The sequence below is a fragment of the Canis aureus genome, chromosome 4, assembly GCF_053574225.1.
Source record: "Canis aureus isolate CA01 chromosome 4, VMU_Caureus_v.1.0, whole genome shotgun sequence".
In the NCBI taxonomy this organism is placed as follows: Eukaryota; Metazoa; Chordata; class Mammalia; order Carnivora; family Canidae; genus Canis; species Canis aureus.
Window position 1 is genome coordinate 30648049 of NC_135614.1, and position 25453 is coordinate 30673501.

The 25453-nt window shown below is 60.3% G+C and overlaps 1 protein-coding gene and 1 long non-coding RNA gene across 8 annotated transcripts in view; one reads left to right on the forward strand and one right to left on the reverse strand.

The window, feature by feature from the left end:
• Nucleotides 1-25453, forward strand: part of ZMIZ1 (zinc finger MIZ-type containing 1) — a 230700-nt gene that overhangs the window by 49176 nt on the left and 156071 nt on the right. For 5 of the 6 annotated variants that reach the window (XM_077895172.1, XM_077895180.1, XM_077895177.1 and 2 more), the window contains exon 3: nt 16882-16976. The gene's annotated coding sequence lies outside the window, so the exon portion shown is untranslated. Of the gene's footprint in view, nt 1-16635; nt 16656-16881; nt 16977-25453 lie in introns of those variants that run through there. The other variant, XM_077895173.1, reaches the window with a different exon arrangement.
• LOC144312437 (uncharacterized) lies at nt 16217-21684 on the reverse strand. 2 transcript variants are annotated; one of them, XR_013377916.1, is made up of 3 exons: nt 21532-21684; nt 20552-20648; nt 16217-20451 (listed from the first exon to the last, which is right to left on the reverse strand). It is a non-coding gene; the product is annotated as an uncharacterized LOC144312437 (long non-coding RNA). The 2 variants fall into 2 exon arrangements; XR_013377915.1 differs by having other exon boundaries at nt 16217-20648.

Sequence of the window (25453 nt, forward strand, 5' to 3'; positions counted from 1 at the left end):
GCCCGCCCCAGCCGTATTAAACGTCTGGATTGCGGGATCAAGTGCCAGCTGAGTTTGTGCGCAGTGTCCACCAGCAGTGTACCAGCCCAGAGGCCTCGGTCGAGTCCCCGTCACCTCCAGGAGTGCTGTCTGCCAAGGGGAGAGGTGTGGCCCTCCTGCCAGCAGCCTGGGACGCTGGCTTCCATGCGAGTGGGATTATAGCCCTCCCGTAAGGCAGTGATGTCCAGGGATTCCCTGACTGCTGGGTCCTGGTTTCTCTGCGCTTTGCCAAATCCACCAAGGGCAGAGGTGGTTGGGAGGGTCTGCTCTGTGTTTTGTTGGCAGAGTCTTTGCTCGATTGACCTTTGCCTGCCCGTCTCTGCTTGGCAAACCCACTTCTGTAGGGAAGCTGCTGTGGTGCCTTCTGTGACCCCCGCCCCTCCCTCCCGACCTTTGCCGGGGGACCCTTCCGGGAGCTGCCGTGACCTCTTGTGCTGTAGACTTATCTACGGTGTGCAAAGCTCTTTCACACTCCATCAGACCACTGGACAAGCCCTTGTGCGGCCCTGTGCTGCTTGCCAGATGGAAAACTGAGGCTCAGAGGTGCAGCCCCCGGCTGAGCACCTAGACTGCGGGCAGGCCCACAGCAGACTGGGGCGACAGAAGCAGGGCCCTGGCCTCTGCTCTGGCATGGCTTCTCATTTCAGCATTCTGGAAGACTGGCTTTTCCCTCCTGGGAAAGAGCTCCGGCCTCCAGCCCAGTAGAGACCCCAGAGGTGCCCTGGGGTGCCGACGAGGGCCTGGTGGAGCTGGAGGTCTGGCCAGCTGGAACAGGCCAAGCCCCAGCCCTGCTCCTCCCGGCGGGTGACCTGGCCCAGCTCCCGCAGCCAGATGGCCTGGAGCCAGATGCATGTGGTTCCGAAGCTCGGGCAAGTCCCACATCAGCCAGAGAGGTGAGAAGGCCCCGAGCTGGGCTGGGCCGTACCAGCCAACAGAGGCTGGGCACAGCCAGATTAGTGGCTTGCCCTCTCTGTGCCTTATTTCCTTATGGTTAGAATCGGGGTAATGATAAGACAAGCCTCACTGGGGTGTGAGGAACTCGGGGAACTAAGCCATGTGAACCTTTGCCGCGGCGCCTAGAACGTCGTGAGCCCTCCACCGCGTAAGGCTCGATGGTGGGTGAGCCGCTGGAGGATGGTGATTGGAGCTGACCCGAGTGCTATGGGCACATGGCGGTGGCGGGTGTGTGTGTGTGTGTGTGTGTGACACGGTTGGTGTCATTTAAGAAAGGACGTAGGGAGACAGCAGGATTGGGGTTGGGCTGGATTCGAGTTTCATGAGGTAATCACAAACAGTTGCTGATTCCGGCTCTGTGGGCAGGGCCGTGGGTGACAGCCACACTCCCCGGCCAGCGCCTCCAGCCCTTGGTTTGTGACTTCGTGCTGCCAGCATGCACACCATCAGCTGTCAGTCAGCAGACTTCCAGGGTTACGTGGTGGGAGGCAGGTTTGGGGCTGGCTGCAAAGACCTTGACAGCGGGCCTGGCCGTGGCCACGCAGTGCCGGCATTCCCGGGTCCCCATATGGCATGCCTGTCCGTCTTCAGCGCCAGCTGAGAATGCACACCCCGTTCTCCTTGCCTGGAATCTGTTGCCTGCGGCCCAGGCCTCTCCACCACCAGCCTCAGGAGCCTGCCCTGAGTTCACAGCCCTGACCCCGGCTGGAGCTGGAGATGGTCTACAGCCCGAAGATCATTCCTTCCCCGAGGCAGGCCACTCTCTGAGTCGGCGGGGCAGCACTGGCAGGCGGTCTGAGCAGGACTTGGCTCAAGCCTGGGCCCTGCCGCCCACCTGCTGTGTGATCTTGAACAAGTTGCTGCCCTTCTCTGAGCACTTATATATTGGTACGTGGAACCAGAAGGCTGGGACAGGTCGGGGTTCACAGACTGCAGTGGTCTCCAGAGCTGTGACAGCCCAGCGAAACTGAGATTATCCTATTATACGGATAAGGAAACTCAAAGCACAGAGAGGGTAAGAAGCATACCCCGGGTCACAGAGCTGTTGGCAGAGCTGGGATTCGGGCCAGTTCTATCTGACACCATAACAGGTGGTACCGTCTGCTACAGGTACTTGCGTCTTTCCTGGTGATCCATTCACGGAGCGTGTTGAACATTTACCAGGCTCCGGTACGCTGCTAGGCACTGGCTTCCAAAGCTGAAGCTGCATTGGAGACGTGAGTGAGCACAGCCCTGGGCCTGGAAGTCCGAGTCTCCAGTGCAGAGCACGCTAGCAGGGCGTCCTCGGCGTGTGAAGGCAGCAGGATCTGGGGGGAGCAGCTCTTCCCTGGCACTAGAGGAGGCAGGCAGGGAGCACTGGCTCCAGGAGGAGGCTGGGTCCCCACTCGGAGCATAAGAATGGGGTCTTCCTGGGGTCTCTGCACAGTTGGGCAGACTTACCCAGTGGAACGTCCAGTTGGAGAGGAAGATGCATTCAGCCACAACTGGAAGTAGATGCTGAGGCAGCCCCCAAGGGCATCAAAGGCCGGGGCCAGAGTTTGACCTTGACCCCGTAGAGAGTAGGGAGCCAGAAGGGCTGTCAAGCAGCAGTAGCAGCTCTGGGAAGGCCAGAAAGGGAGGCTGGGCTTTGGCCCACTCCCTGGGGCTCCCGATCCACCCAGAGATAGTGACAGCAGGGAGGAGCAGGGCTGGGGGTTTGTTTACCCCAGCAGCTGGATCCCCAGCTCCTCTGGGCCCTCTGCAGCACCCCAGGCACCCCTGGGGCCTCTCCTGGGCCAGGGGCTGGAGCTCTTTACCAGGAGGAAAAGCCAGTCTTTCAAAATACTGGAATGGAAAGCCGCCCTGGAGCAGAGCCCAGGGGCCACCCTCTGTTACCCCCATCTGCACCCCTCCCTGATGCGGACCTGACCTTAGCCCGGGCGTGGGGTTGGAAGGGGGACATGGGCGAACCTGTTGAGTGATGTAGTAGGGACAGGGAAACCCAGAGACCAGCCAGGGTCATCCAGCATCACAATGGCAGGTGCATGAGGCCATCAGGCCAGGCAGGAGGCATTTTCCCCCAAGGGTGGGAAGGAAGGTCTCTGGCTCTCCCAGAGTCCAGTGTGAGCCCCGCCCATTGGATGTGATCACCCCGTAGGTATGCAGAGCTCTCCATGCACCACAGGGGCCTCTGACCGGGACCCCCAACAGGATCCTCCAAGGACAGGCTGGGATTTGCTAAATTATGCCGGGAAGGATTCCCTGGGTGTTACTCACCACGGGGCCCACGGGGGCTCCTCCCTGCCACCACGGGGGCTCCTCCCTGCCTCCTTTGCTCACCTGGTTCTGTAAGCGCTGGAGTTGGTCTCCCTCGGGTCTGAAAGCCACACACTTGGGGTGAGGACAACCACGCCCATGCCCTGTGTCCCAGGTCCCAAGCCTCAGTGACCTTGTGAGGAGGGAGCAGATACTGGGTGTGGCTGCAAGAGTGGCATCTTTATTTGAAGCCTAGCATCCCAGCTGCCCCGGGGAGGAATAGTCTTTAGAGATTGTTTGGCGCCGTGCCTCATGGTACAGATGGGGAAACTGAAGTGTGGCCCAGTGTGGCGCTCCATGCTTTCAGCTGGGCCCGCTGCCACCCTCAGTTCTTGGGAAGCATGACAGGGACAGACCCTGGCAAGGCCCATGACCTGCAGTGGGGGGTGATGACCTGGCCTCGGGCCAGGACCAACCCCCAAGGGCCCAGGGGCACAAGGATTAGGGGCCTGGGAAGTTCTGAGGGTCTGCAGAGATCTGCCCAGAACCGGGACATGAGAACTGCATAGGGCACCCTCAGCCCTGGCTCTGTTAAGCCTCTTTTGTATTCCACCTCCTGTAATCACCACCTCCTGCCAAGGCCTGTGACCATTAGGGCTTCTCCTCCCATCTCTACCACGAGAAAGGAGTGAGTGCTAGAGACTGCAGTGGCCCAGAGGCCAGGGTGGAGAGAATGCTCCAGAGTCGGGGCCCTCTTTGAAAGCTGACAAGATACAGGGGTTGGGAAAGGACAGTAAAGCGCGGGAAACCAGGGACCTCTCGTGTCCCTTGTCAGCCCCCTTGGCCGAGCCACAGGGTACCCAGCAGCTGCAGATCTGTGTGGTATCCAGAAAAAAAACGCCTGGGTTCCAGAGGACTTTGGGGTCAAGGAGGGCTTCCTGGAGGAGGTGGGGCTGCAGCCGGACCCTGAAGAAGGGTCGTGACTGTGAATTGAAAGCATTCCAAGCAAAGGGACCAGCTGGGCCAAGGTCCTGAGGGGGACACACAGGGTGGGGGTGGGGGGAGGTCTGCCGGGCTGGATGGAGGCCTGAGCCTGGGCAGTAAAGGAAATGGGATGGACATGCCCCCTAGAGGCCAGATGGCAGAAGAAGGGAGTTTGCACTTGGCTTCTAACTTGCTAAGTCCCTGAGCAGACTCCTGCCCCACTTCTGTGCCTCAGTTTCCCTCCGATCTCCCTGGAGTGCCTCAGTGGAAGGGTGTGGGCAGGTGTCAAGATCCTAGGCTCCCTGGGAGCTGGTGACCAATGGCGAGGACGCTGCTGCAGGACCCAGGGCTTCTCTTTGGCTGGGCAGAGCTGACCTCAGACTCCAGGGGTTTGCGAGGAGTCCCCCCTAATCTGGCAGGATGGGGCATGGGGCCCCCTGGGGCGGACCCCCTAAGGACTAAGGGTCTGGCTTCCAGAGGAGCCCCCAGAGCTGAGAGTCCGTGGGGTGGGCTTCTCCTGTCCTTCCTATGGCCAACGGCCACTTTCCTGCTCTCAGGCAAGGGGGGGTCCATGGCCATCCGGAAGGTTGGAGGCCAGCTCGGAGCTGGTGACTGTTCGAGTCCCGCAGCCGGCAACAAGCCTGTGATGTGCTGTGGGCGCTGCGCCTGGTGCTGCCCCGAGTGCAGGCCCTCCGCGGAGCCCTGGGCTGAGCCCGGCTTGTTTGCTGGGCCTCCACTGACCCACAGCGGCCTCCCTCACCCTCTGCTATCAGCGGGGTGGCGGCCACAGGCTCTTGGACACCTAGTCCCCGAGATTGCGCAAACCTCTCTAGCAGTTTGCACAGCAGCCAGCTCAGGCCCCGTCGGCCCGGGGCCTGCCAGGGTTCCCGCTCAGAAGCCCAGAACTCTCTTCCGCAGGAATACGGCAGTCACCCACGGCAGGAAGGGCAAGCCACCCTCACGCGAAGCCTCATCGTGACCCTGCCTCCCGTCACCCTCGTAAATAATGAAATGGTGGGCTTTGTGGGGAGGCCTGTTTTGCAGAAACTGCAGTCTGGGGAGAGAAGGCAGGAGTTTGGGCCAGCGTCGCGCACACAGGCACGCCAGAACGCAGACCCGGGTCCTAGCGCCTAGGTCAGGCTCCTCTGGGGACCAAGCCCGTGTTGCCTGTTTGCGGCCAGGAGGCTGATGAGCCAGGGCCTTATAGGAAGAGGAGGTGGAGGATGGAGGACCAGCCCGGGGGCCCAAGGACCGAGGAGCCGAGGACCGGGACGCCCGTCACTGTCGCTCTTCCTTAGCTCCAGCGGCTCTAATTGGCTAGGTCTGTCAGCGTCCTGACATTTACCTGGTGGGGAGGAGGGCCTCCTTCCTCTTGAATCAAGATGCTAAAAATAACCAGGCCCAGCTTCCCAGGGCCCCTGCCCAGCGAGCGCCTGCCTGCCCACCTCGGCGACCTTTTTCCTGGGTGCCGTGAGCTAATTGCTTTGTGAGCTTGCAGCTCCTTGTGCGGAGGACTTCCTGGGGTCACGGCAGGAATGGCATTGCATGCTCGGCTCCCAAGACCGAAGAGGCATTGGGGCGCCGGGCCCCTGCCTGAGCCCCGGCACTCACCCCCTCTGGGTGCAGAACCCTTCCGGGCTGGCCACCCTACCCCTGCGTGCTTGGGCCCCCTCCTTGAGCTGCCGGAGTTTCTCCTGGGCAACCTCAACTCTAGGGGGAGGGGAGCTGTGCCCCTCATCCTCAGAGCTACCTGGTGCTCACCTCAAGTCCTAACACGATGGTCAAGCTGTGTCCTCCTGCCCTCACGCTGCCTGTTCATCCTGTCACGTGAGCAGCCAAGAGAAGCCCAGACTTTGGAGCTGGCCCCGTTCAAATCCAGCTGTGCCACCTTAGCGAGTCTCTGAGCCTCTCCATATTCTCCTCTCGGAAGAGGGCATCCTGAGTGGTGGTGTCATGTTTTTGTATGAATGAAATGAGGTAGTCTGTAGAAAGTACCAGCTCAAAAGAGCTGGGCCCCCTCGGTCCCTAGGAAACATGAGTACCTCTGGGGCTCCGCTTTCTCTTACAAGGTATGTGTAGACCCTCGTAGCCTAATAAATTTGATTGATGTGTTTGGACCGAGAGGGGAAGGTCTTGACCCAGACTGAGGACCCGGGACTCAGCCTCCCTGAGGATGGGGGTCCCTCGCCTGTTCCTTTGTACACCCCTCCAGAGCGTCCTGCCATACTTGCCCCACCTGTGTGTTTGTCCCGTCCTTGCCCTTGGGTCAGTGGAACCAGAACTGTGTTGACCCTGGCCTGCGGGTCCCCAGCGGTGGTGTCAGCCCAGTGGAAACAGAAGTGGTTTGGGGGCTCTGGACTTGGTGGGAGAACCTGGGCCAGTGGCTGAGCTCCTCTGTGTCTCGGGTCCTCCTGTGAAAATGGGGGGCATGATGGGCCTTGCCCCAGAATCACTGTGACATTAAATTAGCACATATGCATGAGGCTTAGACTGGGGCCGGGGCAAGCGCTTAGTGCGCGTTAGCTGGTCCTTAGGGTAGTCACATAGCGGGGACAGCGAGTGGCAGTAGCCGCAGCCGCCTGCCATTTGTTGAACGGTTGGCGTCAGATGCGGCGTCGGGTGATGCTGAGCGCTTTACAACATTGTGTAATTTCATCTTCGTAACAGCTGTACACAAGGTGCTCGTACAAGCTCTGTGTTCCAGATGAGGAAACTGAGGCACGGGGCGGGGGGGGTCACATACGATCCGAAAGTGGTAGAAGTAAAAACCTGAATTTAGATTCAGCCCTGCTTGGGTGCCCAGCTGTTAGGGTTTGCCTGGGGCCACCCTGGTTTTAGTGCTGCAAGTTCCATGCCCCACACACCTCTCCGTTCCAGGCGCAGCAGGACAGAGGACCATGCCAGCCCCATGTAGGTCCTGAGTACCCGCCCAGCCCCCGGTGGACCACCTCCGTGGCTCTCGGGGTGGCTGGTGCACCTGCTTCCATGGGGCCCCTTCCCCCACCTCATAGAGCCCTCTTCTAGACCCATGTCCTTGCCCATCCCCCACAGCCTGGCCGGAGCACCCCCCCCCACCGTCTGGTCCAGCTGTTTCTTCTCCCCTCTCCCATCTGCCAGCAGGGGGCTGCGGCTGTCCCCCACCAGGCTTCCCTCTCCCCCCATGCACCCAGAGCCCTGGTGCCCCTGCTTCTGACTTTCTAGAGATGCTCCTTAAAAGTGGGAAGGCAGAGGGAGCCCCCCCCCCGCCCCCCCCCCGCCCCCCCCCCCCCCCCCCCCCCCCCCCCCCCCCCCGGCCTGGCGAGATTGCACGGCCCTTCCGGTAGCTGCTGACAAAGGAGAAAGGTCAGCAGGGGGACAGAGCGGAGGTGGTGGCAACCTGGCCCCAGTGCCCCTCCCCCAAGTCAGGGCTTCCTAGGGGGCGGGGCCCAGGGCTCCTTGGGATCCTGGTCGATTCCTATTGACTCGGGCAGCCACTGGTCCAGCACAGCACCCGAGCCCCCAGAGGCCGGGCGGAGGCACCCAGGTCATCCTTGATGCCCCCACCCCCCACCCGACACTCAGTTGGAGCCCCTGACCCATCTCTGGACCTATGTCTCCCTCATCACCCCCACCTTCTGCGGGCTTTGGGGTCCCACCGGCTTCTTGCCTCGCAGTTACTCCACCCTGCCCGGCCCTCTGCTGCCCTCCCTGGGCTACCCACTGTCACCGGGGATAAAGTCCAAATTCCGAAGCTGCCATTAAGGCCCTTCTGGAGCTCCGTGAGGCTGCCCCAAGCTGCCAGGCCTCCACTGGAGGACTTCTGCCTGCCCGTGCCGTCCCCGGCCTCACACGGGGCTGAGCCCCTCACAGCCCTGTTTCCCTGCTTGGCTGTGTCTCTCCCGCAGACGTGTCCTTCCAGGGCCTACCCAGGACCCCTGGACTCTGGGGGAGGTGAGAAGAGGTCATGTGTGACACAACAGAGCACCCTGAGTGCCAGGCTGGCTCTGCTCCCGGGGCTCAGCCTCACCCAGGCTGCAGGGCCAGGCCTGTAGCAAGAGCCTGCAACCAGGACGCTGGCCCCATACATACCCTGACCACTCCAGGCCCTTCGTCAGACTCCCTCCTGAGCCATCCAGGGCGCGTCATGCCCTAGCTTCAGTGGGGGGGAGCCATCTGTCTCCCTGGTTCACGTGGAGGCTAAGCCCCAGTGAGGGCAGGAGATACACTGGATAGTGTGCAGGCTCTGGGTTAGGACCCCAGCTCCATCACGTGCTAGCTGTGTGACCTTGGGCGGTCACCTAACCTCTCTGAGCCTAAGTGGTACCATGTGGGGGATATGGGTAGTAATGGTCCCTCCTTGACAGGGCGGTGAGAGTCACTGTAATGACAGGTGTTGAGTATTTGCAGGGCCCCGAGAATCAATAAAATCCTGTCTTATCATGACCATTAGAGTGGGTGGCTACCCTACTCCTGAGTTTAGGGGCCTGCCCTCCAAATGGGCTCCTCCTCTTGTTTGAAGGGACCTTCCCTTTCGGCCCCCTCACGGTCCCCTCTTTGCCCTTCATCTTGGCTCCCCCACACCTGCTCCCCCACACCTCCTAAGACCCCAGGCAGCCCAGACCTCCCTGGCTTCATGCTGTCTCCCGCGCATGTGCCTCGCCCACCTGCCTGCACAGGATGCCTCCGGAGTGGGGGCCAGGATGTAGTACCCGTTTCCCCCGCGGCCCCTCACAGGTGCCTAGAGCACGTAGGTGCCTAATAAGAGTTTGTTGGGTTGATCTGACGCTCGCCAAGCCAAAGTCACCTCTAAGAACAACACAGCCATGAAGCTGGCCTCTGGGTTCACCTGCAGGCTGCCGAGGGGCATTTCTGCGAGCGGCCATGAGCTGCCTCACCCCGGGTGACAGTGACGGGTGACAGCGTCTGCTCACTCTGGCCTCCTCGGAGCAGTTTGGGGGAGCCGGGGAGGAGCCTGGGGCGGCGCTGGGGTTTGACCGCCGCGTTGGAAGGTGCTTCAAGGCTGGTGCCTCTCCCCATCCTCCGGGCTGTCTTGTTTGCCTGGGTCTCCTCCCCACCCCCACGGTTTTCTGTTAAATTGTGTTATTATATTTAAACAAATCAATTCCACTGCAGAGTTTTCCTGTCCTAATGATGAGTTTGCAGCACAAATGCCATTGATTTTTCACAGCCCTGAAAACCAGCTGATGAATAGCACCAGGCTTGTCTTTGGAGAGGCACTTAGGGCAGCTCCATGCTCCCTCTTGGCTCCCCCACTTGCACTGTCCCCCGTCACGACCCCACCCCAGCCCGAATTTTGGGGCTGTGCGACAAAAGGACACCCCCCCCGCCCCGCCCCCTGCTCCGGCGCCACCAGGGGTGGAATGTCACCGCAAGGAGCCGGCCCCTTGTGCTGGTAAAACAATCACAGTGGAGATTTTTATTGATTTTGGCCGAAGGCAGGAGCGCGACTTCCAGGGCAGAGGAGTGGTGCGGTGTGATCTTTGTCTTCCCTTACAAGTTCAGAGCTCGGTCCCGAGTGACGGCAGATCCCGGCTCAGGCACCGTTTCCAGACCCGGATGATGGGGCTGCGTTTTACAGGGGTGGCCTAGAGGCTGGCGAGCCGGCCAGGCTGGGGAGGGGGAGGCTCCCCTTTGTGAAACCCCTCGGAAGTCGAGGTCCCTGCGCAGGGCTTCGCTGCCAGGGGCTCGTCTGGGCTTTTCCATGGCCCCAGGTCTGGGTGGGCAGGAGGTATTATCGCTCCCAGTTTAGAGATGGGCCGCCTGAGTCAAGGGCGGGCACGAGAGGCGGGGAGGGGCTGCTGGCCCGCTGCAGCGGTGCTCCCCAGGCCCTGAGTCTGTCTGTCTGTCTGTCTGCTGTGTGGGTAATGACGGGAGGGTCCTCTGCCGGCCTTTTTGCCGTCCCGTCACCTGCTCCAGGGCTTTCTGACTGTCGGCTGGGAGGGCTATGTGGTCAGCGAGCAGGGGTCTCGATGCAGCCATGTGCGGCGGGCCACACACAGGCCTGGGGCAGGGCAGGAAGGAGCAGCAGGGACTGTGGCAAACGAGGGGGCTGCCTCACCTAAACCCCGAAAAGCAGAGGTTTTCATAACCCCGTGCCCATCAGACTACACGGGGTGGGACTGTGGGCCGAACTGGTCACCACCTGCCCCCTATCCTAGTAGAGGCCTTTGTTTTGGAGACAAGGATGTGTGGCCTGGCGTTGGGAAGGGTTCCTCAAGGTCACGGCGCAAGGCCACAGGCTAGGATTTGAGCCGGGAGGGGGTGGGGCCTCTGGCAGCGCTGCACCGCACCCCCCCCTCCGGCCTTGCTGAAGCTACCCCAGCAGGCAGGTTAGGGGGCCGGGCAGGGTGCTCTGGTCTAGCACAGACGGGCCCCTCACTCACTCGGGAGCCCCAAGACTGGCCCGGCGTGCCCCCCCTTTCCTGCCCTCTCGGAGCAGTCCCCCGCCCTCCCCCCTGCAGACGAACCTCCTGTCCCTTATAATCAGGTTAGCCTCCTGCTCTGTGCTCACTCAGCTGAGCTGAACCAGCTGCCTCTAATGGCCTGTGGCCCTCCCCCTCTCCTGGCTCGGGGTGGGGGAGGGGAAGCTGAGACCCCAGCTGGGAGTGGGAAGGGGCCACCCCACTCCCTCCCTTGGGACCTCTCCATGGCTCCTAGGATTACGTCCAAACCCTTACTCAGCCTGGCACCCAGGACCCGCTGCAATGAGGCCCTGCTGATTTCTTCAGCCTCCACAGCCCCGATACGCTCTTTCCAAGAGTCACAGGAGGCTCTTTGCCACCTCCCCATCTTTGCCCATGGAGGCCCTTTTGTTGCTTCCCACCTTCTGAGAAAACTCCTGTGCACCCTTCAAAACCCAGCTCTTATCTGTTCCCCTGGGCTGCCCCCTCCCAGGACTCCTGCCTCCTCTCTGCTCCCCTTGAGTACTCCACTGGTCTGAAATGTACTCCCAGTGTTTTGGGTACTTAATTCTGTACCTGGTTCTCCTGAGTTCCTGGAGCAAAGAGGGAATATTCTAGAAGAATATGCCTCTGGGCGCAGGACTGAGAATGCTCAGTGAGGGAAGAGCAAAGAAGAGAGAAGTAGGGACCAGGGGAGGGAAGGAGACAGGAGTGCACACAACAGCTGTTCCCAGCCACGCCCCCCCCACCGCCTGCACCCCCCCCCCCAGCTCCAGCCTACTTCCTGTCAGGGAGGCCATTCCCAGTGACACATGCAGGGCCTGAAATAGACACGTGGGGGCCTTGGCGGGGCACTTCCACGGCCTGGCACTAAGCACTCCTCCATTCCTTGAGCATTGAAGCTCCTCTTTTCCCAGCGCCCTGCCCCTGCAGCCAAGACCCCCTCCCCCAGCAGTACCCTGGCCTTGTCCCTCCGTTCTTGCTAACTTTGTTTTATAAATAAACTATATAAATAGGCCCCTCTGATTCCTCGGAGCACACAACGTTTAAGGACTGGGGCACGGCTGCAGGCATAATTGTACTACCAAATCCATCAGCTGCCTAATTACCATTTATTTTGCATTTATTTCTGCTAATTAAAAAGAGAGAAACTCCTAACAACTTTTACGTAAATACTATATTTGTTCTATGTAAAGATGGGATGCTAATTTGCTGGTGATTAGCTGATTATCTAATTTTGTAGCTGTCACGCAGGATGGCCCTGTCTCCCCTTGGCACCCCAGAAGCCACTTGAGGCCCCCAATCAGGGATGGGAGCGACGGGTCAAGGGAGATCTCCGTAGGTGGTTAGAAGGTCTGTCAAAGGTCCAGAGGTCAGCAGGAGCACCACGCATCACCACGGTTCAGGGAGGCTCAGAGGAACCTTTGGCTCATTTGCTGTTTCTGTACAGATGAAGAAGTTGAGGCCCAGAGAGGTCTAGCATCCCCCAGTAGGGCAGTCTAGAGATAGACCCCTCCCCCAGGTGTTTGGGCTCCCCCTCTAGTGCTCATCCGGCTGGATGGTGCTAGTGTCCGGAGGAATTTGCAAGGAGATGGCTTTATCTGCAGCTGAGAAATATCTGGACCAAACTCCAGCCCCAACAGAGAAAAGATGTAGTCTGGCCTGAGCTGATTGCCAAACCAAACCTTCCATGTACCCTTCTGGAAACTTAATGCCTCCTCCCAGCCCCCCATCAAGCACAAGGCTCTTGTTTCCACAGCCCCCCGAGCACCCCTCCAGAGACTTACCCCCCCAAGCCTTGGCCAGCTTCCCCAGGACCTGCCGGCCCACAGCGCCGGGCTTCCAGCACTGTGGGCTACCAGGGCCTGTGTGATTGTCTGAAATTCAGATCTTAATGTTATGTATTTATTTTCACGGGAATTAGAAAAAAAAATATAATATAGCAAACCCGTGATTTCACAGACAGTGTTACTTGGAATGAGGGTGAGTAAAAAGAAAGTGATTTTAAATAACAACACTTAAATAATTTAGGTGCAACACGGATGTGGCTTAAAGTATCTAGCAACTGAAGGAGGGGACGTGCTCCTGGAGGATCTGAGAACGCGGATCAGGCGGCCAGGCGGGCAAGGCCAGGGTCGGCTGTGGGGACCCGAGGTCAAGGTTGGCTAGTCCCTGGCCTGCGGGTCACCACTTCCCCGTCCCACACCCAGGCCAACGGTGTCCCTGGGTCATGCCTTTCTCTCCCTGCCCTGCAGTTGGTAGGAGTTAAGCCACCACAGAGGAATCATTTGGCCCCAGAAGCAGTTTTAAGGACTCTGTTTCAGGGAGTCAGACTCTGCTCCATCTTGCACAGAGTGACCAGCTGTGGGTAGGTGACTTTGCGGGGACTTTCTGGCCAGCCAGCTCCCCAGGCCTTGGTGGGCGAGACCCCGACTGACCTCCCACTCTCTTTCTTCCTAGACCGTCTGAAAATGGCTGGTTCTAGATAGAGATGCAGAATGACCAATGAGGCCAGGTGTCCTCTGGGTGGCCAGAGAGGTCAGGACCATAGTTGGCGTGGCCCACTGGAAGTCTAGGAGACCAGAGACCCAGTCCTGGCCACTGCTTTCTAAAGCCTCGGTCTTTCCCTCTTGTAAAACGGGAGACAGTTGTGTTCCCCTCGTGGGGCTGCTGAAAGGGTGCCAAGGGCCATATGCAAAGCATCCCTCCCGGGGACGGGGACGGGGCTTTGCACAGCTGGTGGTGAGCCCAGTCACCCTCCCCCCCCCCACCCAGCCACCCGCCTCCGCCGCCACCGTGTCTATGTGAGGTGACTGCTGCCAGAGATCTCCCGCTCATCTGCCCTTTATCGCCCTGCACACAATCAGGGGAAGCCTGGAAGGCTCGGGGGCGCAGGCAGATGGAAAACAGGGAGAAGAAAACAAAGGGCCTGCTCCAAGGAGGCCAAAAGGCAGGGCTGTGTCCTCCGTCTGCTGCAGCCTGGCCAGCCCAGCCCCTCCCCTCCCATCAGCACTAGGCCTTGACCACCCCCGGGGCTGCTGGCAACCTGCCCCACCCCTCCAGAGACCTGCCTTAGACCTCACATGGGGTCGCCACTCCCTGGGTGGCCCCAGGGAAGCCACGTTTCTCGTGTCTGTAAAATGAGGGAGTTGGACAGCGAGCTACGAGATCTTCAGCCAAGCCCACTTCTCACCCCCACCTGGGGGTCTCTTTGGGTGGGCCCAGCCCATCTCTGGGACACCTCCCCAGCCCCAGGAAGTCCAATGTGGTGCCCATTTCTGCCCACCAAGAGGGCCCCAGCATGCCCTGAGCAGAGCGGGGAAGTAGGGGTAGGGGTCCCTGTTTACCGTCAAGGTTTGTGCGGGATGAAAGTGTCACGGGCCCTCCAGAGTGGGACCCGAGAGCGGTGGTTTGAGGGCTCCTTCCTCCACCAACGCCAGGCTCTCTGGGGTCACCTCCCATCTCTGTGACCTTGGACTGGTTTCTTAACCTTGCCCTGGCCGTGCCCTCATCTGTTAAAATAGGTAGGGTACCCACCTCGTAGGTGGTGGCGAGATTAAAGGAGTTAATCCCCGTAAAGCACTTCGAATGGCACCAGATAAAGGTCCATTAATGTTAGGTATTATTATCATCGGCAGTTGCATCACTGTTATTGATCGGAGGCGGACTGGATGGGGCACTCGGACGCCCCAGCCTCCGGGCCCCAGCTCTGCACCGCCCTGGTGAAAGTGGGAGTTCTGCGGGCAGCTGTGGAGGGTTCGAGGTGGGGCGGGGCAGCTGGGTGCTGGCGGGAACCTTTCTGTGTGAGCAGCCCTGCTAGATGGTTCAGAGGGGCCCGGAGGCTCTGGGAGTCTGTCATTGTTTCTTTCCTCATTTTAAATATGGATCCGTACCTCTATATATGTTTCTAAAGAGGACCCCCAAAATAGTATACGCTTCAGGCCCTGCAAACCTGGGCAGCCGCCCCGGCTTATTCCTGTTGCCTTTGCTGCATTCCTGCCGCCCGGCCCTGAGCTGCCCACCTCGTGGCCCCAGCAGGAAGATGACCCAGGCCTCGGGCTGGAGGGAACCTCACTTCTCTGCCCTGATCCACACCCCACACCCCAGGTTGAGGGAGCCCCAAGGAGAGCAAGCAGAGGAACGGGACCATCAAGGAGAATCTGGACATGTAGGGCCCAGAGCCCCGGCCTTCCTCCTCTTCCCCCTTCCTCTGCTCTGCGTGGGCCCCCGTGGACAGGCACCAGGGGCCGTTGGGGTCGTGGGAAGCAGGTTGCTGAGTTGGAACAGTTACCCCTGGGGCTGTCACCAGGGTGGCTGGCTGTGTGCCAAGTCCCGGGTTTAGTGCTGGGTAGAGGCCCAGGCTGGTCCCCTGCCCTCTGAGAGCTCCCGAGGTCGCTGGAACCACAAGATTCACACCTGGAAGGGCAAAGAGTGGGCAGGTGGAGGTGGTATTAAGCCCCAATGCATCAGGCATCGTAGAGGGAAGAGTCGAGAGGGCCCAGAGGTCATGAGGGCTGGACACTTGCGCAGGGCCCCCTGGAGGATGGGTCCTCACCTGGCGACCCCTGGAGGAGTGGGCACTCTGGACCCTAGCCCCTCAGCCAGCAGCAGGGCCTCTCGGCCTGGGCCCTGACAGGGACATTTATAACTCACAGCTGTGCGGTCCTGAGCCCAACTGACTGTGGTAAACCGATCAGGCTTCAGGAAGTGAGTCCCGAGGCCACTCCCCACCCCGACCCCACACTCTCCTTCACCTCCTGACACCCACATCCTGTTCTCAGCGGGAGGGGCAGGCACCGGGGGTGCTGGGCTGGGGGCCCAGTCAGGGTCTGCAACCTGCAGGCAGAGCGGGAGAGGACGGAGGGGCTCAGTGAGGTCCCAGAACTGCCAAGCGAGGCCTCTGGGGTCATCAGGCTCTACCCCTCCGGGTGCACCTGGGGAACACTCAGGCCCAGAATGGCCAACCCGAAACCACAGGAGCTCACGGCGGGGAGCATTCTGTGCTTGCAAATCTAACAGGAGAGGGAATTATGCTTTGAACCCATGCTGACCAACCCTGGCCTGAGGGAGCCTGGCGCAGGGAGGCCGACGGGAACCAGAGGCCTCAGGGAATGCTGAGGAAAGATGGTCTACAGTCGTCCCAGGATGGGACACCCCATCCTGGCACCACGTGCTTCACAAGGCCCAGCGCCACCTGCCTAGATTCTCAAAGCAAAGTTCACGTGCGGGGAAAGAAATGGCCTCACCCAGTGCTGGGAAGAAGGACAGTATTAAGTGTCTAGCACATTATAACTTTGACCGCCCGATAACCTCCCCTGGACTTGCTAGCAGATCCCGGGCCCCTGTTAGTCTCTACCCCTCCCCATGACTCTTTCTCCTTCTGCACAAGGGAGACAGCCAATAAACAACAGTGAGTTTGCCAAAGCGTGGCCCACGTAACTCTGGGAACCTGTGGCCAGATCCTGGAATTAAGCGGTAGGCTCGTGAAGGTATATTGGCGATACATAAGTAGCGTGTCGGATGGGTTGTGTTGTGGATGTGATCGGTTTGGACAAGGCCAGATTTACTGAGGCAAAAAAACAAAACAAAACAAAAAAGGCGACTTGAAGTCAAGGTAAATATTAAGTCAAAATATATATATGTTGAGCCAGTGTACGGACAGGACTCAGCTGGGACCAAGAATCACGAAGGGCCAGGAGTGAGCTGGTCTTCTGAGAAGAGACGTGCGCGTAACATGGTTCCAAGTGTTGGTCAGAGATCTGGTGAGCAGTTCATAACGAGGAAGGAATTCAGGCAGGGGTCACAGAGTGGCTTTAGAAGTGGCTGCCGGCCGGCCCTGTGAGATAATTCCCCGGAGCCAGGCACAGCAGAGAGGAGACGCTGTGGGGGCCCAAGGCCGGCTAAAAATACCCCGCCAGCTTCTCCCCGTCACCCTGCCTGGGGGCCGCGCAGCAAGGTCCACGGCTTTCTGCTTTTCTCACCGGGAAGAAAAAGACAACGACCCGGAGCCCCCGAGCCCCAGAAGGAACAAAACTCAAATAGGTTTCTTTAGTCTGAAAGATCCCCACTAGGCAGAGTAGGCCGGCGCGTGGCAGGTCCACAGGGCGGGGAGGACAGGGTCCCGGGGAAATCGGGCACCCCGGGTGTGCGTTCGAGGCCTGAGGCCGCTAAGATTAGCCTGGCTGTGGCAGTGGGGTCGGGGGACACGGACTGGTGTCTGCATCCCTGGATGTTCACGGGTGTCCCATGTCTCTCCCTGCCCACCCAGGACAACGAGGAGGAGCCGGTTGGCGTCAGACCAATGCTGTGAGGGGGGTGAGGAGGAGAGCCGCTGTCCATCACCCAGCTGCCAGACCTAGAAAGGTAAGCGCAGACCCCTGCCGCGCTCACGACACGGCCACCTTGCCGTGACACCTGGCCGGGGGCCCTGACCAGGCGGCCGGATCCCCCTGGGGCTGGCCGAGCGGAGCATGGTCACTGGTCTTTGCCCCCAGCCCTTGACCCAGGTGCCAGGCCTCTGTAGCTCCCCGGGTGTATCCGGTACGAAATGCTGCTGAGCTTTTTTAGTTTGTCCATCTCGAAAACGGGTCACCGTTTACTCCAGTTCCTGAGGATTCTGTGAACCCGTCGGGCCTCTCGGTTATTTGGAGTTAGCCTGTCGTAGCAGCCTGGTTCCGTTTGAACTCCGCGGGCATGGCTGGGGGTCCCGGCCCCTGTGGATGGAGCATTGAGGCCACACGTCCACGGGGCCAGACGGGGCTTGAGAAGAGAGGTTTTTTTAAGGCAGAACTGGCCGGACGTGTGAGTCGTTGGAAATGTGGCTGTGGTCTCCCTTTGTGGCAGTATTTGAGACTTCAAAGTGATTTCCCTGATAGCTCTGGGCAGGAATGATTATCTGCATTTTTACATTATAAGACCAAGGCTCAGGGAAGTGAAGGGTCCTGCCAGGGGTCACACAGCAAGCTCTGCTCACACCGTAGAGGCTCTGCTTTATCCCATCTGCTGTTGGCCATTTCTGCACTTGGACTTGCACTACGCTGCTCTGGTCTGGCCACTCACCCTGTAGAAGTCTGGCTGTTGAGCCCAAGCGATCACTGGTCTTTATGGCATGACCGCAGTGGGGCCCATCCCTCTATCCGTCCGTACACCTGTCATCCTGTCATCCATCCCTTCACGTTGCCATCTTGCCATCCATCCATCCTCCCACCGAACCATCCTTACTGTTCACTCCTCCATCCATCCACCCATCCACCCATCCACTAATCTGTTCGTCCACCTATCCTTCCAGCCATCCATTTGGGCATTAAGCTCACACATCAGACACTCACTTAATTATACCAAGCCAGGCCTGCATTAAGGGCTGAGTTTTGAAGATGTACCAGATCCAGCCCTGCCCTGAGATGGTGCAATTTGTGATGCGGGCAGGCCCCACTCCATAAGTTCAGTGCTCAAGGCTTGTGTCATGTCTGTGATTACACAGGGAGGGGAGGAGGAGAGGCCATGTGTTTGGTTCTGCAGGTAGGCATTCAGGGAAGGCTTCCTGGAGGAAGTGGCATCGTCCATTTACTCACACCCTAAATGTACATTGAGAAAGTCTCTGTGCTTGATGTTTTGGAGACACAGCAGGAAATAAAATGAACAAGACTTCCTCTCCTCATGGTGCCTACATTCTTGTGAAGAGGCATGGACAATAAATACCTAAAATGTGACATATAATATGCCAGGTGATGCCAGGTTCTAAGAAGGGAAGTTCGGAGTCTACCAAGGGGGGTAAAGTGGACATCCTCGGACAAAGGGTGGCCATGAAAGGCCTCTGACAAGGCAGCATTTGAACAGGGATGTAAATGGAAGGAGGGAATGAGACAGGTGCTTGGCGTGTTCAAGGAATGCCATGTGGCCGGGTGAAGTGAGGGGCTGGGAAATCAGAGAGATCTTAGGGGACCCAATCACCTGGACAGGCAAGAGTGGAGCAAGGAGGTGGCCGGGACCCAGGCAGCGATGGTGGCGGCTTGGCCCAGGGGCAGGGGACCATGGGAGTCTGAATGTCCTTCAGCAATCTCACAGGCAGGCGTGCATGTGGGTTAGAGGTGCCGGAGGAGAGAGGACGGGGACTGTCGAGGGAGGCTCTGGGGTTTGGGACAGGAGCCACCGGTAGGACAGAGGTGGTCATTTACTCGGCCCAAAATGAGGGTGGGCGAGGGCCGCAGGAGGCCAAGGAGTGTGTCTTAGATACGTGACCTTGGAGATGCCTCTGAGACACCCAAGTGGAAAGCTTGAGCGGGCAGTCGGCTACAGGCGTCTGGGAGGCGGAGAGGGCCTGGCCGGAGACAGACACGTGGGAGCTGCTGTGCCCGATGAGGTTGCAAGCCATGAGGCTGGTGAGATCACCTCGGAGCGAGCGGGGAGGGAGCCGATCAGAAGCCTGAGTCTGAGTCATGGGCCTCCAGCCCTTGGAGGGAGGGAAGACGGGGTGAGGGCTGTGAAGGAGACAGGAGGTGCGGCCAGGGCCGTGGGAGAACCGAGAGAGCAGGCTCTCGGGGGACGAGGGGAAGTTTGCTGGCCAAGCAGGGAAAGGACACTCCAGGCAGAGGGAACAGCCCAGGAAAGGCTCAGAGGCCTCAGTAAATGAGCAGTGCCTAGTTGGAGAGGGGTGGAAGAGACGGGGAGACACCAGAGCAGCCTCCCCCTCCACACCTGGCCGCACCGGGGTCCGGGCCCCTGGGTGTCCGGGCTGAGGCTGAGCCCATGTCCAAGGACCCTTGGAGTCACCCGGGCCGGCGCTCTCTGGTCTCAGCTGAGTCTCCTGCCCTGATGTCTGCACACTTTGCACCTTCTCTTAAGAAGTGTCTACGTGTCCTGACCTCCCACCTCCTCTGTGAGGCCCTCGGGCTCAGGAGACCTCCCCCTTGCCTGGAGCACTTTTCAAGGCAGCAGCCCTGAGCCGCCCGCACCGGGAAGGGCACCCAGCAGCTTCCTATTCAATCTCTAAGCATTGCTGGATCCTTTATCTTAAAAGAAACCGTAGAAACTTCCTGGACTCTGAGTGTGTGTCAGAGCTGGCCGCTCATGCTCACCGCTCACCGGTGCTTTTGGTGGGCAACTGTGTGTGAGTTTGGTGGGGGAAGGTCCTTTGTGAGTCTGCGGGGCTTCTGACTCAGCACTCAGCACTCAGCGGAGAGGATGCCCACAGCTGTGCCAGGGAAGGCCGCAGAGGGGGCCGCTGCCCGGAGGCCAGGCAGGTGCACATCGGGCCGCGTGACCAGGGACGGGAGGAACGGCAGGCTTGCGGCCGACTGGGGGGCTCTGGGGGCACCGTCCCACCCGTCTGCCTGCGTACACAGCTCCCTAGGACCGGGGTGAGGCCAAGGCTCAGGACACTTCTCCCTCTTCCCTCCGGGCAGACACGCCTCTGACCCTGCCCTGGGGAACCGGGAGACCCCGGGACGCACACTGACACGCGGGGCCCTGTGCAGGAGGCTGCCGTAATCTAATTAGTGTGCGGCGCGGGCGGGCCGAGTAATCCTCTGCCTTTAGACTCACTTTCCTTTAAGCCTGCCTCCGCCCAATCTCTCCCTAAATCCCTCCACCGCCTGGGTGACGTCGGGTGGGAGTGGACTTATCTCCACCGAACAGATGAGTAGAGCAGGGCCAGAGCGGAAGAGGCTTCCGTGATGCCACAGCGACCAGTGGCAGGGCTGAGCTCCGAACCAGTGCCTCTGGTTACCTGTGCCCTCCTCTTACCTGTGCCCTTCGCAGGCGCGATCACATAGGCCTCCCTCTGCAGGTTCCTCATTTTGCAGATGAGGAAACAGAGGCCCAGAGAAGCTAAGATACCCGCCTGCAAGCCAAGGGCACCAGAATGTGCCCGGGCCCCCTGAGTCCAGCCAGCCCCAGCCCCCCTCAGCAGGTGCAGGGACGAGGGCCCGGACCCTGCCCACCTCCTCATGGAGCGCCCACGGCCTCTGTCTTCCAGCAGCCTTTGGCACTCGCTCTGGTTGAAGGCACCAAGTTCCTCATCAGAAGGCTCCATTGTGCCTATTGTTTAAATATAGATTACTAATGAAATGCCTTTTCATTGCCTTCCCAGTGAATAGTTTCCGTGTAAAGTTAATTTGCAGTGTTATGTAAATTCTGTTTAACTTCAATCAAGTTTCTAATTATGTTTTTACCGCAGTAATTCCCATTTGATTTGTCATCTCCTGTTAGGTATTTAATGTTCGGTGGGCGGGTGTGCTTTCCCTCTGTCTCTCGGTTTTCCAGGGCTTTCTCCCTCCCTGACCCCGGCTCCCTGTCCTCCTTGCTTCCTCCTTGCTGCTTCTCGCTCCGCCTTCTTCAGCCCTGCCTCTTGCTTCTGGGTTATTCCCCTTGCCCTCTCCTTCCCCTTCTTCCTCCGTTCCCTGCCCCTCTGCTCTTTCTGGCTTTCTTTCCTCCTCGCCCCCCACCCCCACCGCCTGCCCTTCTTCCCACTATCAGCTCTCCTGGCCCCCTTCTCTGTTTCTCCAACCTCTCCTCTCTTGCTCTTCCTGGGTGTCTGTGTTTCTCCGTGTGTCTCTCTCCCCCCCAACCCTCACCAGCTCTCTCCCTCTCCACCCCCCATCCCTGTACTCTGGGGACCCTCACAGAAGCTGCCTGCAGGACTGCAGTGGGGGAGGTGAGAGTCAGGACTGGCTGGGTGTACATCCCTGGGGAACCCAGGCCCGGGCCTCCGAAACCTCGTCAAGGGCTTTGTAGAGGACGGGCCAACCCAGCGCTGGAGGCCTGCCCCCCCCACCCCCGGACCTCGGGTTCTGGGATTCTGGGGAGAACACACGCTAGAAGCCGGCTCTCAGGGGGCAGATCCTGGCCCACCCCATATTGACCGTGTGACCTCCAGGTTGCTGAGCCCTCGTCTGTCACATGGGGTGACAGCGTTACCTACCTAGTGGGCTGGCTGTGAGGAGTCGGTGATAGAGCAGAGGCCGAAGGACTTAGCCAGGCCTGGCCGGAAGTGGCTTCTATCTGAGAACTCCTACCCACGCCTCTGGTCTCTCTGTCGCCTTCCTGGGGTGTCTGGGAGGTGGCTTTCTGTGCCGCTGGCCTGCTGGGGGTCAGGCCTGAGACCAGGGCAGGGGGCTGGTGTCATGCCACGCCCCACCCCCAGCCCATCTCAGCCCTGCCTGTCAAGAGATGGGACCCCCCCCCCTTCTCCCTGGGTGGGCCTGTCTCTGGGCATGGAGACAGGCCTGTCATTCAGGGAAGCATTGGAGGCACAGACACCCCCCTGCCCCCACCCTGCAAAGCTGGAAGGGCCCTCCAGACCCTGGCCTGCAGACCTTTCCTGAACAACAGCCCAAAGGCAGACTCAGCCTAGGTACCCCCTTCGCCCACCCTTTGTCCTCCCTGGATGCCCCCATGGCCAGCCACGGGGTCCTGCTGCAAAACCCCTGCTCCAGTACAACGCCTTGACAGGTCGGCCGCTGACTCACTCGGAGACTCCTCCCAGAGCCTCGGCTCCCCTCCTGCCCCACATCCCATCCTGGGCTTCGGGATTCTCTGGGCCTGGGCGGCCACCGCTTCCCAGCAGGCAGCTGCCCTCTGGGTGAGGAGCGCGGAAGGAAAACACCCCACAGCGGCCAGCGGGCGGGGCGCGGGGCGCAGGCTCCTCCCCTCCTCCCCCCTCCTCCCTTCTGCTCCCCATCCTCCCCCTCCTCCCCCTCCCGCCCCCACTCCTCTTCCCATCCAGCATGTCCCTGGTGCGTCCAGGAAGCAGAAAACAAGTGTTTGGAGAAGGCATTCTTCTGGGTGAGGAAAGGCAGGCCCAGTCACTTGTCCTTCAGAGACATGGGAACCTGAGCTGGCCCAGGCCCTGGCCTGCTGGGCCACATGGCCACCTGACCCACTGTGAGGGTGTGTGTGTGTGTGTGTGTGTGTGTGTGTCCGTCCGTCCGTCTCTGGTCCAGGAAACCTTAGCCAGTCACGTGGCCGCTTTCTCTGTTTGTCCAAGTAAGCAGTTTGGGCCGGCTGCAGCCAGGAGGCTGAGACAGGGAGCCAGGGGAGGGGCCCACGCTGGCATGGGGGGTGGACGCACAGATCCCTGGGGACACAGGGCAGCCCTGGAGTCCTCGGGCCTCCGGATTTGCCGTGGGGAGGCCTGGCCTGGGGAATGGCCTGGCTTCCCGTCTCCTGCCCTCCTTGGATCTCTCCTGCCTCTATCTGTGCAGGAAGAGTATTGGACTTACTGACTCCAGGGAACTTTCCCAGCCCTGAAATGTCCTCTAACCAAGAAGAGCTCAAAAGGGCCGAGCCTCGGCCACACAGAGGGGCATGGCGTCTGCACCCACCATCTGTTGTATCCTGGGGCACGTTGCTGAGTGCTGGCCCCTCTGCAGGAAAGCCCAAGTCAGGCCTTCCCCTATGCACCCAGCAGGCCACTGATTAATTCAACAGACAAGCACTGAGCACCTACTATGTGTCAGGACCTGGGCTGGGCAAGAAGGAGGGTCCTCAGAACACGAATCTTCTAGAACTTCTGTGGGCAGGATCACCTTTTACTGCAGAGGCCCCTTGCTCCTGTCATGAAGCAGCCATGACCCATGCCGCTGCCCTTCCAGGAGGACGATGGGCGCGCAGCACCCAGTAGGGCACAACCAGCACGGCTCAGCGACGTGCCTCGTCTCTCACAGAGCAGCTGGGGTGAGGGTCCCCTTCCTCCGGCGTGGCGGGAGCCAGAGCAGATGTAAGCGGAGTGCAGAGGTCCCGAACCCTGGGTATCTCAGGGCCTTCTCTGAGGCCACCTGGGTGGAGAGCCCCAGGGGAAGTGGGCCTCCTGCAGGTTTACCCAGCCTGCCCGGCCCGCCTTCGCTCTAGACGGTACAGTCCCCCTGGGACCTGGAGGCGGAGGGGGGCTGTGGGGGCCCCGGAGGTGGCCGTGAGGGCCTTGCATCTGAGAGCCCACCTGGGTTCGTGTGTCTGTTTCCCCACTTCCTCCCTGCTCCTTCTCTTTCTCCTTCTTTTGACAAACATTTCCTGGCAGCCAAGTGTGTGCCAGGCCCGTGCTCAGTAAAAGACAACACATCCCTGTCCCTGTAGATGCTCACTGCCAAGCTGGCAGCAGGCAGCATCTCGGGGTGGACCCAGGGTCCAGGCCAAGCTGAAGACCAGGAGAGAGGCAGCCATAGGATGCCCACTGGGGTGCAGCAGACCCCCCACCCCAGGCCGCCCTGCGCTCTGGGCAAACTTAGGCATACTTCCCCCAGGTGGGCTCACAGCTGAACCCACCAGGTGCCCAGGTTGCAGGCCTCACAGAGCGCTGCCAGACCTGGCTTCTGCTGTGATTGCATTCGGGGGTACTCAGCCTGGAAGAGTCCCACGGGCTCATGAGCCTAGGGCCATTTTGTCAGAGCTAGGAAACTCCTGTTCGGAAAAGGGAGAGGAGTGCGGTGGCCGGTGGCTGAGCTGGTGATGCGGGCCAACCATCCTGCCACCCACAACTGAATATGGGTCCTGGACAGGGGTGGTTATAAAGGCAGGAGTCCCAGAAGGCCACTTAGGGCAGTGCGTCCCCGGCCTTGACTTGCATGCCCCCAGGGTCAGGAAACTCAGTCCTGCCCCGTGGCTTCTGTCCTCCCCCCTGCTCACCTCGGGCCCCCGAACCTTACGCTTTGGGCGACCCTGACAGAGTTCTTTGTGATCTTTGCTCCCTCCAGACCCAGCATCAAGCTGGGCCCACAGACAGCCCCATCAGGGCCTGTTGGCTCGCAGTCCTGTGGGTAAGCCATCAGGGCCCTGCACTGGGCAGCCGGCTCTGAGCCCAAGGGATCTGAGCCGGCCTCTGAGCCCCCAGGGAGGTTCTGAGGCTGCCCACGGTGCCCGCAGGACACCTGGCTCCCAGCTCTCTCCCTGCCCCTGGGGTGCTCTCAGGCTGGGAGACTCTTCTGGATGTTCCGGCCTATTTGCTCTCTGAGGCACCTGTTTGCCCAGCAGCCTTGAGGCAGATGTGGGATGCCAAGGCTTCCCAAAGCCTGGGCCCCAGGAAGGCAGGAGGAGCAGGGCTGGGGGCGAGGGCCCTTGTTCAGGCCTTTTCCCCCCTTCACAGGGCCAGGCCACCAACCTTGACACTCCCACCACGTCCCCACTTACGAACAGTGGATTTCCAGCTCCAGAAACAAGGGGAGCAGTCTGGGTTCACCTGGAGGCCGTGGGTGGTCCCACAGCCCCGGGGCCAAGCTTCCGTCCCACCCAGTCCCACCCAGCCCCACCCAGCCCCGTGTTCAAGGATCCAGGCTTGCAAAGCTGGGAGTAGGATGAAGGGGTCTGGGTCCCGGTGCCGGGCCTTGGCTGGACAACGTGCTGTTCTGGGGTGGGGGCTGTGCTCCCCGCCGGGGCTGCCTGGGCAGAAGGAGAGGTTGCTTGCCTGCCCCCCATATAGGGCCACGAGCAAGTTCTGCCTTGTAGCCTGACCTCTGGCACTGCTGTTCTGCCCCGAGTGGGGGGACACCACCACTCCAGGGCCCCGGGAGGGGCTGATTCCTGCTGCCCCTGCTCAGCTGCACCTGGGCTTGTGCACTGCTGGGGAGAAAACTCACTGCTGCTTTTGTGGGGTCCTTTTGCTAGAAAACAAGTGGATGGAGGTTGGAGGGAGGCCGTTGGCCACCGAGCGGGCCAGGGCAGCCTGCCGGCTCTCGCCCCGGAGAACTCGAGTGCTGGTGAGGAGGCCCCACGGGGCCCTGGCTCTCTTCTGGGCCGGTCCTGGGCCGGGTGGGGCCAGCGGGGCAGGAAGCCTGCGGAGGCCTGGAGGATGGGACTCAGGGTGGTCTGGGCCTGCGCCAGGGATGAGGCAAAGCCCAACCCCGGCCCGGCCC